This window comes from Amblyomma maculatum, chromosome 5 (genome assembly GCF_055883805.1).
Source record: "Amblyomma maculatum isolate TAMU_Amacu chromosome 5, ASM5588380v1, whole genome shotgun sequence".
NCBI lineage: Eukaryota > Metazoa > Arthropoda > Arachnida > Ixodida > Ixodidae > Amblyomma > Amblyomma maculatum.
The window spans coordinates 2,723,713-2,740,046 of record NC_139348.1 but is presented as its reverse complement, the minus strand read 5'-3'; the positions used below and the strand labels follow the sequence as shown (position 1 = coordinate 2,740,046).

The window sequence follows — 16,334 nt, the reverse complement described above, 5'->3', positions numbered from 1 at the left end:
ATTGTGATTCCGTTTGCCTCCCATCTGGTGCACTATCTAATTCCATTCTCTTTGACGAGGAGTTGATAACTGAGAGTCTTAAGCGTCTGAGACCATCTTTGTCTCCTGGACCTGATGGCATTCCAGCTGCCATAATAAAAGCCTTCAGTTATATCTTCGTACCAGTACTGACTGCCATATTTAATAACTGTTTAAAAAATGCTGCCTTTCCTCGCGTGTGGAAAATGGCACGCGTGTTTCCTGTCTTCAAGTCTGGAAACAAATCTGATGTTTCCAATTATCGTCCGATTTCTCTTCTATGTGCAACCTCTAAGCTGTTCGAATTAGCTTTGCACAGCGTACTTTCCTTCCATCTCAAACATATCATAGTACCGAATCAACATGGCTTCATGTCGGGCCGCTCTACTTCTACCAACCTAGTCACGTTTATGACGTATGCCTCTGCAGCTGTCCTTCAGAGGGGTCAGGTTGATACTGTGTACTGTGATATGAGCAAAGCTTTCGACGTTGTTACTCACTCACTACTTCTTGAAAAACTTCTACTCTCTGGCGTTGAAGTCTCACTCGTAGCCCTCCTACGCAACTATCTCCTTGATCGCTTCTGCTTTGTCAGTGTCAATGGGCAGACTTCTTTCGTTTACCCTGCAACGAGTGGAGTTCCTCAAGGTTCAGTACTAGGCCCGCTTCTCTTCTCCGTTTTTATTAATGATGTTTCCGCGGCGATAAAGAACTCCTCGTTTCTTCTTTATGCTGATGATATAAAAATATTCAAGGTAATACATTCTTTTCAAGATTGCGTGTTGTTGCAATCGGACATATCTGCTTTTTCTGATTGGTGTGCGATGAATCGACTTACCCTCAATTCTTCCAAAACTAGGGTTGTGTCCTTTACCCGTAAAACACATAGCTTTCTCTACCATTATTCTGTGAATTCCGTGCTGTTGGATAGGGTTGATGAAATTAGTGACCTTGGTGTACTTTTTGACCGCACCCTCAGCTTCTCCTCTCACATTAACCGCATTGCTCAGCGGGCTATGCGCACACTCGGATTCGTTTGCAGACTTTCGAGAGAGTTCCATACTCCACTTCCGTTCCTAAAACTGTACCTGTCCATATGCCTGCCGGTCTTGGAGTATGCGTCGGTTGTTTGGAATGGCACTTGCAAATCGAACTTGGACAAGGTTGACAGAGTACAAAAAAATTTTTTACGGATATTTCATTATCGCTTTCCTTGCGCAACTTCCCCCTCTCGCTCCACCAGGAGCGCCCAACTGAATCTTCCTACCCTTCACTGCCGTCGTATCAGACTTGATATCATATTTCTGTACAAACTCCTTCATGGCCACATTATGTGCCCTCAGCTCTTAGAGTACATCCTACTGCGCGTTCCGCGAAAGAGCATGAGGGAATTCAGACCATTTCAGGTTTCTCCTCTTCATTCCCACTCCCCTCTGGACAGGATGCAGTGGTTATTTAACTCTTTTTGTCCTCACCTTGACATCTTCCAAAACTCGCTCTGTTCATTTACATTGGATGTTCGTAGCGTTGTATTCTAAATAGTACTTTATCACTTAAAACTCCCACTTTCTAGCCTTAAATTGTATTTACTTCACTTCTTGCTTTTTCTCCTGTTCAATGCTGTCTGTATCGTGAACTACTTTTTATCCGTTTCTTACTTATATTTCAACTTTAAACTTTATATTCGAATCTTACTGCCCCTTGTTCAATTTTACTTCTTTATTGTATTATTCTGTATTTCTAACCTGTGTTTTAAGTACCATGCACTTGTTGCGCCTGGAAGGGTTGTTTATTTTATGTATATTTCTGTATTACTATAATCAATGTCAGTTATTTGTTGTTGTTTTTTTTTTTGTCTTCTATCTACCGTTCGTTTTTTTTTTCTTTATTTCCTGGTGTGCTAAAAAATTCTCTCACTGTGTATATAAGTGATGCTACTCATTGTTTGCTTACTTTCCGTGATACTTTTCGTCTGTTTCATTTCATGTATTATTTATTTCTTTTTTTGTGTTCTCTTTGTGTGTGTAAACATGTTTGTGCTTTTTCATTTTTGTTTCTTTTTTTTATTTGTGCTGCAGCACAAAGACCACATGGTTGTTCCTGCGCACATTAAATAAAGATTGATTGATTGATTGATTATTATGTCCTGGTGTGCTAAAAAATTCTCTCACTGTGTATATAAGTGATGCTACTCATTGTTTGCTTACTTTCCGTGATACTTTTCGTCTGTTTCATTTCATGTATTATTTATTTCTTTTTTTGTGTTCTCTCTGTGTGTGTAAACATGTTTGTGCTTTTTCATTTTTGTTTTTTGTTTTTTTTTTATTTGTGCTGCAGCACAAAGACCACATGGTTGTTCCTGCGCACATTAAATAAAGATTGATTTGATTATTATTATTATTATTATTATTATTATTATTATTATTATTATTATTATTATTATTATTATTATTATTATTATTATTATTATTATTATTATTATTATTATTATTATTATTATTATTATTATTATTATTATTATTATTATTATTATTATTATTAGTCAGTTCTGGCGTTACGTTCCATTAAATCAGATTTAAGTATCAGCTTAGTTGACTCTCCAGGTTCGGAAATTCGGGATGTTGCCGACAGTTTTGCCCAACATTTTTCCTCCGTTTACAAACATCCACATTGTGATTCCGTTTGCCTCCCATCTGGTGCACTATCTAATTCCATTCTCTTTGACGAGGAGTTGATAACTGAGAGTCTTAAGCGTCTGAGACCATATTTGTCTCCTGGACCTGATGGCATTCCAGCCGCCATAATAAAAGCCTTCAGTTATATCTTTGTACCAGTACTGACTGCCATATTTAATAACTGTTTAAAAAAATGCTGCCTTTCCTCGCGTGTGGAAAATGGCACGCCTGTTTCCTGTCTTCAAGTCTGGAAACAAGTCTGGTGTTTCCAATTATCGTCCGATTTCTCTTCTATGTGCAACCTCTAAGCTTTTTGAATTAGCTTTGCACAGCGTACTTTCCTTTCATCTCAAACATATCATAGTACCGAATCAACATGGCTTCATGTCGGGTCGCTCTACTTCTACCAACCTAGTCACGTTTATGACGTATGCCTCTGCAGCAGTCCTTCAGAGGGGTCAGGTTGACACTGTGTACTGTGATATGAGCAAAGCTTTCGACGTTGTTACTCACTCACTACTTCTTGAAAAACTTCTACTCTCTGGCGTTGAAGTCTCACTCGTAGCCCTCCTACGCAACTATCTCCTTGATCGCTTCTGCTTTGTCAGTGTCAATGGACAGCCTTCTTTCGTTTACCCTGCAACGAGTGGAGTCCCTCAAGGTTCAGTACTAGGCCCGCTTCTCTTCTCCGTTTTTATTAATGATGTTTCCTCGGCGATAAAGAACTCCTCGTTTCTTCTTTATGCTGATGATATAAAAATATTCAAGGTAATACATTCTTTTCAAGATTGCTTGTTGTTCCAATCGGACATATCTGCTTTTTCTGATTGGTGTGCGAAGAATCGACTTACCCTCAATTCTTCCAAAACTAGGATTGTATCCTTTACTCGTAAAACACATAGCTTTCTCTACCATTATTCTGTGAATTCTGTGCTGTTGGACAGGATGGATAAAATTAATGACCTTGGTGTACTTTTTGACCGCACCCTCAACTTCTCTAAACGCATTGCTCAGCGGGCTATGCGCACACTCGGATTCGTTTGCAGACTTTCGAGAGAGTTCCATACTCCACTTCCGTTCCTAAAACTGTACCTGTCCATATGCTTGCCGGTCTTGGAGTACGCTTCGGTTGTTTGGAATGGCACTTGCAAATCGAACTTGGACAAGGTTGACAGAGTACAAAAAAAATTTTACGGATATTTCATTATCGCTTTCCTTGTGCAACTTCCCCCTCTCGCTCCACCAGGAGCGCCCAACTGAATCTTCCTTCTCTTCACTGCCGTCGTATCAGACTTGATATCATATTTCTGTACAAACTCCTTCATGGCCACATTATGTGCCCTCAGCTCTTAGAGTACATCCTACTGCGCGTTCCGCGAAAGAGCATGAGGGAATTCAGACCATTTCAGGTATCTCCTCTTCATTCCCACTCCCCTATGGACAGGATGCAGTGGTTATTTAACTCTTTTTGTCCTCACCTTGACATCTTCCAAAACTCGCTCTGTTCATTTACATTGAATGTTCGTAGCGTTGTATTCTAAATAGTACTTTATCACATATAACTCCCACTTTCTAGCCTTAATGTTGTATTTACTTCACTTTTTGCTTTTTCTCCTGTTCAATGCTGTCTGTATCTTGAACTGCTTTTTATCCGTTTCTTACTTATATTTCAACTTTAAACTTTATATTCGAATCTTACTGTCCCATGTTCAATTCTATTTCTTTATTGTATTATTCGGGATTTCTAGCCTGTGTTTTAAGTACCATGTACTTGTTGCGCCTGGAATGGTTGTTTATTTTATGTATATTTCTATATTACTATAATCAATATCAGTTATTTGTTGTTTTATTCTCCTCTATCTACCGTTCTTTTTTTTTTCTTTCCAGATGTGCTCAAAAATTCTCTCACTGTGTATATAATTGATGCTGCTCATTGATTGCTTACTTTCCGTAATTCTTTTGGTCTCAGTTTCATTTCATGTATTATTTATTTCTTGTTTTGTGTTCTCTCTGTGTGTGTAAACATGTTTGCGCTTTTTCATTTTTGTTCCTTTTTTTTTATTTGTGCTGCAGCACAAAGACCACATGGTTGTTCCTGCGCACAATAAATTAAGATTGATTGATTGATTGATTGATTGATTGATTGATTGATTGATTGATTGATTGATTGATTGATTGATTGATTGATTGATTGATTGATTGATTGATATTATTATGAGTTGGTGCGCGTGAGAGCTGTGCGCTGCTGGCTATCTCCCAACGGAAAAGTTGCCTGCTCCGCCCCTGCTCGTCCTTTTCGTCAGTACTAGCTGGCTTCATTAAGCAGGGAACTTGCACAAGCTGGCAGCGGTATCGGGGCTGCGGCGGGACTTCGGGAACTGCAACTGCTTCATCCGGTGAGCGCGCCCACCACTTCATTCTTCGAGAGTTGTCCTGCACGCCGGTCATCCCTAGGGCCCGATCCTCTATATTCGCCTTCCGCTGGCAGCGCCATATTGTCTTTCTTACTGGCTCTGAAAAGAGTCACGTGCTTCAAACTTGTGGCGCGAAACCATCAGTTGAGGCAAGCACTTTTAGTGGTTACGACAAAATGACGTAGCCGTGAAAATTGATTTCAACCGGAGCTATCCTTGTTGCCTGGATGACAAATGCGAATGATTTTGGAGTGGAAACAAAGTTACTGATGGTGGTTTGGAGAACACTTACGCTCGATTAACCAATGTGATGAAAATAATGGCATACTGGGAAGCAGCGGATGCTCAAATTTGATTGGCTGGAGCTATGTCACGTAAAACACGTGATACGCAAGCATATTTAGATTACGTCAAATTGACACGTCATGACGTAACTGATGTGCCACCATTACCGAAAATGCTGACGTTTGGCCGCCATAATTTCGCCGAGTGGCGAGGTACTCGAAATATGCTAATGAGACTATGGCGACAGGCAAGCTGATTTATGCAGCCGTTAGCCTACCGTAGTTTGTTAGCTTGTTATTAAAAGTAGAAGTATAATTTTATATACACCTTGTATGTCTTTTTAAACGTAATAGAAAGGCAAATTATGAGCGCGTATGAAATAAAGGACGCTTGAGACAATCTCTAATGGGGGCAGAAGCGTGCGGCCGCGTGACGGCGCTATCTGCTTTCTTATTTCAAACCCTTTCTTCCCATGGTAAGAAATCATTGGTCTGCGCGGTTATGTTAACCCAGCAATGGCGGCGGCCATGGAGGGAAGCAGGGATGGAGGAAGGAAAGAACTTGTACGCTTATGAGTGGTCTTCGTGCCGTTCGTCGTGTGCAAGTGGTGATCGAGGATTTGCTGCAGCACAGCAATGCCGTCAAATTGTCTTGAAACATAGCTGGTCAGTACAGTCAGATCAGTCATCTGACGAGGAGTGTAGTGTGGCGGCTTTGCAAGCTCCGAGGCGAGAATTGCCCTGCGCTCAGAGTGCTGGAATGTTGAGCTACTGGTGTTTCAGGTGTGATCGCCAGTGGTGAACGCTTCTGATGTTGAATGGCACGAAATGCATTCGTTAGGCCGAGGAACGAGCTCCCGGAATGTGTCGGGCTTCTCGATGGGTGTCGACCAGCAAGGCAACGCAGTCAATCTGCTGGAAATGGTGCAGCACGTCGAGTATCACAGAGGTAAGTGCAATAGGAAAACCTGAAAAGGTCACTGTTCATACAGCGACATTCGCATTCATGTTGTACGCAGGCGGGAAATGACTGAAGATTAAAGGAATACTTACAGGACGCATGCGGCGAATCCGATATTTTTAATCAGCATTTTGCGTTGCTTTTAGCTGCCTATTTCTACGACGCATTATAATTTTCTTCAACTTCTCTACACTGCACGAACCTTAAAAAAAAAACCTGAGTGTGCTCGTAGTTGTCAAGATTTCTTGGTTAATGGTTTCGACGACCGTGAAAGGAAAAGCAAGTGAAATCGCCTGATATAAGTCGTTCCTTTAATTGCAAAAAAAAAAGAAAGAAAAAAGAAAAAGTTAACCGTCACACTACAATTTCCGCCACCAACCGCCTTTACCTGTTACGGAAATGGTTCACTTAGGTATAGGTTTAGCACTGACCATTTCTTGCATTCATAGATTACACTTTACCGCAGCTTAGCTTGCAGCGTTGATGATTTTGAATGTTCCTGTGCCATGCGTGTTTGAAATTTCATTTGCATATAATTTAGACACTAAACATTTGCAGGGGATCGTGTGGACTTTGTGCAGCTGTTGCAGCACTTCCGATCTGAGTCATCATGTGGTGAGAAGTCCTGGGGCCATATTCAACATCATTAACCTCTCTGCTAGGCTTGTATAATATGGGAGGCCACGCCTTGTCCCTGGACGGCCGCATCAGATGTGAAGTGCTATGCAGATGGACAGCTCTTTTTGAAGATCGTTACAGCTTGTAGTGTGTGCAGATCACATGACATTGACGCCACCTGCAAATGGTAATCGCAGCAGGAACATCAACAAGTACAAGGAAGAGGACATACAACATTTATATTAACTCGGACAGGAACAACTTGATCACCTGCACTTGAGATTTTCACTCGCTGTCATGATTTTGATATATGTCACAGGTGATCAATGTGCAAATTCTTACTGCTTTATGTTCGATAGCGTACGGCTGAAAAGCCGCCCAAGTCTTCATTTTTTCTGTGATTTTGGGATATAACCATCCCTTTGGTGTACATTTTGTTGATAGCATGTGCAAGAACCAAGTTCAGCTTTGGGGTGGCGCAGTGGTTTCGGAGCTCGACTACTGTTCCCAAGGACGCGGGATGGAATCCCGGCCTCGGCGGCCGCTTTTCGATGGAGGCGAAAAGCAAGGCGCCCGTGTGCTGTGCGATGTTAGTGCACGTTAAAGAACCCCAGGTGGTCGAAATTTCCGGAGCCCTCCACTACGCCGTCTCTCATAGCCTGGGTCGCTTTGGGAAGTTAAACCGCACAAACCAAACCAAACCTTTCTTTGGTGCTATAATTGTTTGTCTACCATCTGTAGACATACTGAGTGTATTCTTCTACAAGTGCTGTGGCACTCGCTGAGAGCTGTCATTCTTTGTTGTATACTTTGCTTTTTTGTGTTCTGCTTAAACTCAGTGTGCATTTTATTAAGTGCTTCATGTCAATGAAACACAGGAAGGTACAAAAACGTTCTCCTTCTACCTCCAGAAGTGCCATTCTGAGTAGGACGTGCGTGCACCAATAGTTCATAATTCACTTTGGTGTTTGTGGCAAGCAGGCAGTCTGCGATGTACTACTTCAGTGAGAATATTTGGCATACGTGCACCCTGGTGGATGTTTCTGCAGTCGCTTACCATAGCAGAGTCCATATCGTTGCACCTATCTTGTGTGCTACTAGGGTGAAACGTGAGGTGCCCACTGTGTTTTTCCACAAACTGCAGAGTGAAGCGAGCTGTGCTTCTTTGTATTTAGTTGCATTTATGCTTGTTTTCTATTGCTTCCTTCATATGCTGAATGCAGATGAACAGCAATCAACTAGTTTTCCCAAGGATAATTTGTGCCTCTATTTGGTGGCCATTGTCTTTCATTGTTGTATGCACGAAAAATGAGGCCCCCGCAAACTTGTCAACCCATTTTGGCAATTTTAGATTCCACTCTTGCAAAATTTGCCATTTTCACTTTTCACTGCAATTACTGATGCTTTTTAGTGATGTTAATCAAGATCCCAAATAACCTGTTTAACCTCTGCATCATTTGTGTGGCTCGGCTATCAATGAACATTTTTGTATTCAGTTTTTTTACAAAGGCAACTATTGACTTCTGTTTTGTAACTAGGTGATATTGATGTGCATGTGCACCCACTGGCAAAATTTCTTGAAGGTGGCTTCGCAGGGGAAAGAATGCATTCATCTGTGTACGAGATAAATTGCTTGACATTTCATGTGAAACTATATAACCCATAGTCACAATAATGATGCACAAGCGCAGGAATGAAATAAAAACGTTTTGATAAGATTGTCCTTCACAAATTTTTGACTGCAGCTCTACAAAATGCTTCGCTCATTTTGTGCATTGCTACATATCTTGTTCCATAAAATATCTCCCTCCATGATAGCGTTGTGTATAGACCTTCCATACCCCTATTATGAGGCTGCTATCTGGGCCAGTTGCTTCTTGACACATTCTTGCTGCTGCCACATTCCCTCCGGTACTCACGTATGTTAAAAGAGGGTTAGTAAAGCTCACATATTCATGCTCTAAGCCACTGGAGCATGGCTTCATCACTCGAGATGTTTATCGAATGATTGCAGCTGTGTATAACTGCTTCATTATTTTGTTTTCTGTTAGTTGCTTTTGTAGCCTTATCTTTATTGTTCTTTGTGAGCTTTAAATTGAGACTTTTAAGGAAGGGGCATAAATTTTATGCCAATCACTTTCATTTCATTTATGCAGAAGCACTTTCAAGGACACTTTTGTTTCATCATCACTTTTCAACATTTTGTACCATTGTGCTAGTACTGAGTTGTATAACTTTTTGCTCTCATAAGTGACAGCTGCACTAGTTTCACTTACACCTATCCTATTGTCACATTTGTTTTCTACGTTATCTAGTATCCCTATGCTTTCCTATTATATCAGCTTCAGCAATCCTCTCTGCATTTAACCCTCAGAATGTGTTCCATATTTTGCACGTCTGCTATGTGTACAGCCTAAATTGAACACCACATCCCTAAGTGAGCCATTCTTTTTCATGATGTATTGAACAATTTGTGAACAGAGCGATTTCATTTTATCTTGACCACATTCATCTGTTGTTTCTGTGGTAGAGCCTCTGCCACAGCTGCATCTATAACTTGGCTGTTGGCACCGTGGTCAAATGTCTTGCGAGCCAGCAGAGCCTAATGTAGCGTAGATGTTCAGCTATTGGCTTCTTGCTTTTTTTTGATGCAGCAACGTTAAAGCCTCTCTTCTGCACAAAACGCGACGTTGTGAGTGGAAAATCTTGGGCACATTTCAGACAGGTGACATGGCCGAGTACTCAATGTGACGTCTCTGGCTTCACCTTTGAGATGAATGTGTGAGGGGATAAACCTTGCAGGATCTTTGGGTAATAAGACAGGCAACCCTTAGGCCACGGAAACGCATCCGTACAGCTTGGTTAGAGTGGGCTTTATAGGTATCTAGACAAGTGGTATTCCACCTAATTGGATACCTTACAGGTATACGCTACTGATATGTATCATAGAATAAATACTAGGTGTTAGCAGTAGCAAAGTCGATTCACATGAACGAGAGTCTGTAAACAGGAGCCATAAAAAGCTGTTGTGTCATAGCGGTAAATGCTGAGCTCGCGTGTCCCCCCAATTGTTTTTAGAGCATGAAGTTTTCAAGTGCTGTGCTGGTTTGCCTGATCGCCGTCACATTGAGTGTCTTGCTGAAATAATGCTTAAGGCTTGTCTTCCTGAGACAAACTATTCTGCTTTTTGGTAGACTGCATAAAGGGAGCATTCTAGGTGCGGCAGGCATTTATGCAGAGGTAAAATCATTCTTACACACACTATAACTACCTTTGCCCTGTCCATAACAGAATCAGGGAATACTTGCTCTGTCCCAGGTGCCGACTACCATTTAAATGACGTTGAGTTCCATAATCTTTGATACTGATAATACTGCGGAACGCATAGCATCCCTTGACTGTAGTTGCAGCCTAGTGGTTTGAGCATTTGGGGACCAATCCTCAGTGGTGTTGGGTACTCATTGGTAAAACAGTGGGTGCTTGCTTTGCTGGTGCTGGGGGTATCTTGGGCCAAACACTTGGAGAATGGGTTTGTGACCCTATCTTGTGTTCCCTTGCTTTGTATAACTAATTTATCTTCTTTGATCTCCAAGGCCGTGCCACCTTTCAGATATGGCGATGAGCTGTACAAGTGCAACAATACTGTAATTACTTGAATGTGTGACAGCCTTTCATTTTAGGCTGTGTATTGTAGAGTGTGGAGTGCTGTAAATAAATTTTGTATTGTTTTGTATATTGTAATTTTCAGTTTTCTTATAAGCAAGGCTTCATGTCAGGTGCATGTAAAAAAATGCCAGAAAGTACCGAAAGCAAATGATACACCGATTGTTAGTCAACGACGAGCTGTTTAAAGCTACAGGGAATGTGTTACGTGAGTAGCAGGTAACACAAAATAAAGGACAGAAGCTATACTGCAACCTGTTGGAAAAACCATGCATACAAGACACACTAGCTGAAAATCATACGCTCATTGAAACAAGCCATCACATTTAGTTTTCCAATGATATGCAATCAGAATATCGAAAAAGTAAATTCCATGCTTTATTCCCATATCTATGCCCGTATTCAGGTGAGATTCATTTGAGCATGTTTTTAAGTCAGAGTGTAAACAGTGGATGTTAGACAGTTGCACATTGGGCATTATGCATTGCTGGAAAAGCACACAGGGGATTGCAAAGCCAATACAAATCATGCAGTATTATCACCTGGCATTAATGAACCTTTGCCAAAAAATCCAGAACACCACCCGATTGCGTTGCTGTCGCTCCTAAAAATAATGTACTACAGGCCACATCAGCCTTGCAATTCATGCCTCTTTTTTGTCTAATATTGTCCCTGGGCATGCTTCTGTTTTTCTTTTTTGTTGCTGTTACTTTTTACTTACGGTGTCCTTAAAGTCACGCTTGTTTTTCCCTTTGGCTCCCTTGCTTCACTCAGAGACAGGTTCGGGCTTTGTGTAGCATGTGCACTGGTCAATGTGTGCATTAATGCTACATTCAACGACAATTGCTTCAAGAAAATGGTTTCCATACTGCATCTAGCTCATTGTAATTAGGCATCATATATCATATTCACTCTTCATGTCTGTTCCTTCACTTCCTGAACTTCAAATAGTATATGTGAAGGCATTTCTCTAGCCGACCTGTTCATCCTTCTCTCCTCTGAAGGATCTTGCTGCACTGAAAGAAAGTGCCAGATGCTATTTCAAGTACAAAACTGGTAAACAGTAGCAAAGGAACTAGGCTGTACCTGACAAATTTTGTTTCACTTGTGACATTGTGGTGTGATGTGTACCTGCATCAGACGCGCAGTGTTGCTACTTTTATAAAATATTTTTATGCAACATGCTCAGAAACCAAGGAGAATAATACCGACAGTCTTTTTTTATTTTAACGAGGTAATCAATACATCTGCCACAACAGAGTGACACACTCTGCATGCGGTGAAATGTGCATACAGCGTGCTATGTCTCATTCAGGACACATTAAATGCCATCAGCGTGAAAGCTAACCTGTTGCTGCCAGTGGGCATCTGGCTACACTTTTTATTGCATTTTTGTTGCTGCCAGAAAATCTTATCTGCTTATTTTTGTGACCAAATTCGCGGTAACGTTTCCTGTGCAGCAGCGTGAAAACGTCCCCGCCGCGATGACTCAATAATGATTATAGACGCTCGGCTCTCTGATCCGCAGTATGTGCGTTGCCCAGCCATGAATATCGCATTTCGATGGAATTAACACTCTAAATGTGGTCCGACGTCAGCGCAGGCTAAGATCGCCAGATATATGGCCTATTCGAGCTCTCCACTATGCGTATTTTCACTACGCCGCTCCACCGGGCCGACACGTAGCCGTAGCAGACTTGCTAACATGATGGAAACGGTGGGCTGCCGCAGGCGGTTTCCAATGGCAGTGATACCTTGAGAAGGCCAGCGTTGTCGTCGGACAGGTGTGTCTCTTCTCTAGTGGCAACTGCAGCCCGAAAATCTGCTGGACACTTCCAATTCTCAGTATTCGTAAACAAATTCTTTACACCCACCAGCTGAGAACTGAATGTGCAAAGCTCGATCCTGGTACTCGCCGATTTCTCTGCACGACTAAGTACATAAATGAAACTTGCGCACAGCTAGCCACATGCACTCATCTCAAGTAAGGCATCGCTCACACCTGACGACCGGCTGTTTGTGGGGTTTGCGTCGAGTACCGCCGTTCGCTCAGCCTAGCTGCTGCTGGACGTCCGACAGCGTGTGTACTATGATGCACTGTGGTCGCAACGACCGTAACTAATAGTACAGAACAGCCGCAACGTATACGTAAGTATCTCACTATCCTCAGCCTTGCCCTGCGCGCGACGCGTATATGCAGAGTAAACACGGTTCGCACCGACCCTTCAGCTTTTCGGCATCGCAGTGTTGGCTTTTTTTGTAATCGGCGCCAAGTAGCAGACGATGGCGTTATTTTTTGTAACATTTTTTCTTGTTTTTTAAATTTCGTCATCAATTTCTGTGTACACGCGTTTTAGCACCGCCCCAATTTGCACGTCACGGGTACGTCACAACATGGCCGAAAAGGCGAATATCGAGGATCGGGCCCCTGGTTTACGTTGGTGAGCGTGAGAGCTGTGCGCTGCGAGCTATCGCCCAACGGAAAAGTTGCCGGCTCCGCCCCTGCTCGTCCTTTTCGTCAGTACCAGCTGGCTTCATTCAGCAGCGCGCTTGCACAAGTTGGCAGCTGTAGCTGAGGCGGCGGTGGGACTTCGGTAACTGCAACTGCTTCCGTCCGGTGAGCGCACCCACCGCCTAACGAACGCTGATACCCATGTGTTTTAAGAGCTAGTGTTTTTCGGTTCCTTTGTTTGTTTTTTTTTCATGCCACCGACTGCTGAGTGTTATTTCTGAACTTTGCTGCGTTGATATGGATGAGAGCGAGGAGTGTATTTTCTGTCAGAATACATTGCCAGATGACGGCCGTTTTATGGGATGTAGGGACTGTAAAGAGCCGTATCATGTGGGACAGAACTGCTCAGGTATCGCTCCAAATACGTTCAGTACGATGGGCCCGTAAAAAAAGAGAAGTTTGGGTGTGCAGAACCTGCCGAACTAGAAAAAAACGCAGTGGCTCAAATTCGCAGCAGCTGACACAATCAGCGGACAGCTCTGACGTACTTGTAGCACTTATGACAGGGATTAAATACATTAAACGAAATGTCGAATGCATACCAGAGCTTCATGCTAAAAGCAGAATTCACTAAGCTTTGTACAACGGTTCATGATGTGGAAGAATCGGTAAGCTTCCTTTCGCCAAGTATGACGCAGCGGCCGAACAACTTAAAGCTGATAAGAAAGAATCCTCGGCTTGTAATGAAGAAATATGCCAACTGCAGGAAAAGGTGCTCGCTCAGGAATCTGTGATTCATCAACTGCAGAAAGGGCTTAACGACTCCGAGCAGCACATCAGGAACGCTAACATGGATAGAATAGCAGCTTGGGCATGTTGGTTATGCATCTTGAGGTAACAGCGCGGAACACAGGACGGGAGCACAAGATTAAAGGACGACACAACGAGCGCTCGTTGTGTCGTCCTCTAATCTTGTGCTCCCGCCCTGTGTTCCGCGCTGTTACCTCAAGATGGCTAACATGGAAATTCATGGCTTGGAAATGGAAAGAGGTGAAAATCTGTTTAAGTTCCTTGACGAGCTGGCCGAGAAACTTGAACTGCAGAAGCCTGGTAATGGGGGGAAGTGGTGGCTGTCCACCGTTTTCCAAGCAAGAAATCATCGCCTCCTATATTGGTGCGACTCTCTTCTGTTGCTGTTCGAGAACGCTGGTTCGCAGCGAGGGACAAGCTCCAGAGCCTTTCTGATTAGGAATCATCGGACTAGCTTTACTTCAATGAAAATTTGACAGAGGGCAACAGGAGGTTGTTTTGGCTAGCAAGGACTAAAGGAAAGAAAGAACACTACAAATTTGTTTGGGTTAGAGGCGGCAAAATCTTCGCAAAGAAAGACGAAACCGCAGCTCTCATTCGAGTTACTTGTGACTCCGATGTCGATAAGATAAAATGAATCACGGATCCTTCACAAATCCACTAGAAATGAGCCGATGCAACTTTTTGTCTGTCCCTCGTCCAGTGCAGAGAAAGACAAACTGGGCAATGAAAATTCAGGAATAGGTAAAAAATAATCGGATCGATGTAAAATTTCTGTGGGAGGCTCCTGTAACCGAGTTTACAGACTTTACTGCTTTTAGGGCAAACCTTGGCCGAAATACAGGTCAGGAATTCCCGTTGGTTAACTTCAATATTCGTTGGGTAAAAAATTTTTGCGCAAAAAACACAAAGGACAAAGAAGAACACATAAGACGTTTAACAAGCGCTTGTTAAACGTCTTATGTGTTCTTCTTTGTCCTTTGTGTTTTTTGCGCAAAAATTTTTTACCCAATGGATCACCAACTAGCCCGGCAACATGCTCTTTTCAATATTCGTAGTCTTCGTAAGTATTGGGAACAATTCAAGATGTTGGCAGAGGAATTGGTAGGTTTTGTCGACATATTTGTTTTCACCGAGATAAATGCAAACTAATCCTGTTTACATTTGTTCACCGTGAATGGTTATCGTGCTGGTTTTGCCACACGCGCAGTGCGCCGTGGTGGAGGCATTGCTGTCTTTGTGAACCAAAAGTACGATCTTTCTGTTGTCGACATCTCGTTTGCACATGCGGAATGTTTAGCCTTAAAGATAGATCTATTGCTTGCGTCCCTTACATTATTGGCTGTGTATAGACCACCATGGGCTAACATAACACGATTTGTCATTGAACTCGAAGAGACACTTCTGAAACACAAAGCAGAGGACTTGTTCTGCGTGGCAGGGGACCTGAACATTGATATTTTATGCCCAAATAAGATTCCTGTTTCTGATTACCTGTCGTCTCTTTCGGCATTTTGAATAGAAAACATGATCAATGCCCCTACGCGTGAAGATCTCATGAACGGTCGACTGGTGAGGTCTTGCCTTGATCACATCGCTGCTCGTGCACTGCATCACACTTTGTCCGCATGTATTATTTCACAGCGGTTAGCAGATCATTATTTCACTGCATGTCGTTTTTTGCCGAAATATAAGCTGCCTGGAACCACTGCATCAAGTAGCAGGGATGCTAATGTGCTAACTGTCACAATTACAGATGGAAGAAGATTGAATAAGCTGATAGGGTCCTTTCGCTGGGCACTCTGAACTGAAGGCGAACCGGTGGAGTTAGTTTACACAAAGTTGTGTAATAAACTTGACCAGATGAAAGAAACGTGTACTCAAAAATTAGTGCGTAAGAAAAGGCAGAATCACAACTGGTTAAACTCTGAAATCATGCGGGCAATCGCAAATCGAGATTGGCTTTGGAAACGCTCTAAACGTGCTCCTAATAACAATGACCTTCGTTCTGAATACAGAACCGCAAAGAACAGGGTTCTAGCACTTCTTCGATCCGCACGACGGCAGTACTTTCAGCAGCAGTTCCAACGATCCTATAAAAATCCTGCCAAAATGTGGTCTCTGAATAAAGGGGGCATGAAACGGCTAGAACGGTCACTGACAAACGTTTTCAATGTGTAGAACAAATGCTTCCGAGCATTCGTTCAAAGTAAAACTCATCGGAAAAAATCCAGCGATTTATTATTAATTTCTAAAAACAGCGTTTTTTGAAATTCGCGGCTGCGCCATTTCCGCGTGGCGGCGAGATTTGGGACTATTCTACCGTGATTACCTACGTCACCAGTCACAGAGTGACAGGCCACGGCAGGCTGCCATTGGCTGCAGCCGCGACGCCCTCTACGTCACTGACACACTTCCGGTAGCTGCGAAAGTCGTCTG

At 42.6% G+C, this 16,334-nt stretch overlaps 1 pseudogene; it reads left to right on the top strand.

The window, feature by feature from the left end:
* Positions 1–13,672: 13,672 nt before the first annotated feature.
* On the top strand, positions 13,673–16,076 carry LOC146187629 (uncharacterized; annotated as a pseudogene).
* Positions 16,077–16,334: the final 258 nt, after the last annotated feature.